Raw genomic sequence first — 1,693 nt, forward strand, 5'->3', positions numbered from 1 at the left:
TCTCATTAGATAGTAAGATGAATTTTATCAGATACATGAGGAGCACTTCTACATTCTAACTGTGAATTATTAAATTTCTTACCAATACTTATGGACATCTACCAAGCAATAAGTACTGAGTTGCACCCTTCATGGGTATTATTCCATTTAGTCCTCATAACAGCTCCACGGGGCCAGTCCTATAATTAATCTCATTTTATAGATAAAAAACATGAGGCTTAGGCAGGACAAGCAACTTGCCTGATGTCACAGGTAGGAAGCCGTGGAGTAGCGTTTCAGACCCAGGATGTCAGACTCCATAGTCAACACACGTTAACTTCCACGCCAAGAAAGCCAAAGTAAAGGGGCATTAAGTGGTATTAGAAGACATGGGCAGTGGGCATTTTTGGACTCTCTCTAATGGCTTCCCAGGAGTTGATGGAATAAGCATTAAGGCAGTATCTTTCCACCTCAGCAAGACCAGGCACCTGGGGAGGGGAAGATGGGAGGAATATGCAACAGGCACAACAGCAGCTTAGAAAGGGTCCCCGTTGGCTAATGCCTACTCACCAATCCTAAGAGCATCCAGCTCAGAGAAATTCACTGGGGAAGACTCAAGCTGAGATCTAACCTTTCAAAAGGAACAGAGAATGCACTAAACATGGAAGAACAGAATGGAGAAATGGATTTGAGCTTCAGTGGTGATGTAGAATGCGTTCACCTTCTGTGTGGCTACTTTCACGTGGCTTTCCCTGATACCCTGTTTCCTCGAAAGCCTCACTCCTCTTGGAAAAACTCGAGCAGTGGGAAATTGCCTACAATTTCAGTGAGGCATTAAGTAAGGTGAATGACTGCATTAGAAGTCAGGAAAAGAATTTGAAAAAGAATAGATACATGTATATGTATAACTGAAGCACTTTGCTGTATACCTGAAACTAACACAACATTGCAAATCAACTGTACTCCAATATGAAATAAAAAGTTAAAAAAAAAAAAAAAGTCAGGAATCTCGATCCTAATTTCAGCTCCTTAATACCCTACAGTGAAATTGGCCATGTCTCTTACACACTACTTTGATCTGTGAAATAGGTGTGGTGCATAATTTTACCTGGCCTGTATGCATCATAGCATGGTTGGGACAACCAAATGAAGTAAGGCAAATGGAATACCTTCATAAGCTAGGAACACCCATTCAGATGCTGGTTCTTGTTATTAACCTAATGAGGGTTCCTCCCATCCTAGACCCACCAAAAGCAAGACAGGTCATAAAGTCACGCACACTCACAAGATGGAAAAGCACTGAACCATTTTAATAATGACAAGGGCACATTTCCTTAGATGAGAGGCTTATGAGTCACAAGTGAGAATATGATTTCTCCTGTTGCAACAGGTAACACCCAGGAGTCACCTTCCCCTTCTGACTGTACTCAATCCCCTGGGACCTGTGTCTAGATCTGAGGCTGCAAGGGAGAGCAGAAGCCAGCGGCTCTAGTTTTCCAAACTTCTGATTAACCATGTGAGTGCACAGCTCTCTACTGGAAACCATACCAAATATAAGTATATCACTTGTTGCTTAATCAGTATATTATAAAGGATTTTCTTGACTATTTCCCTGCTAATCATCCACCCTAAAGATACAGAACATATAGGAGATTAAACACAAACTCTACTGAGGGGAGGACTATACTAAGGTCATTTTTCTTTCCCAACTTTC

This window comes from Hippopotamus amphibius, chromosome 3 (assembly GCF_030028045.1).
Source record: "Hippopotamus amphibius kiboko isolate mHipAmp2 chromosome 3, mHipAmp2.hap2, whole genome shotgun sequence".
Classification (NCBI taxonomy): Eukaryota; Metazoa; Chordata; class Mammalia; order Artiodactyla; family Hippopotamidae; genus Hippopotamus; species Hippopotamus amphibius.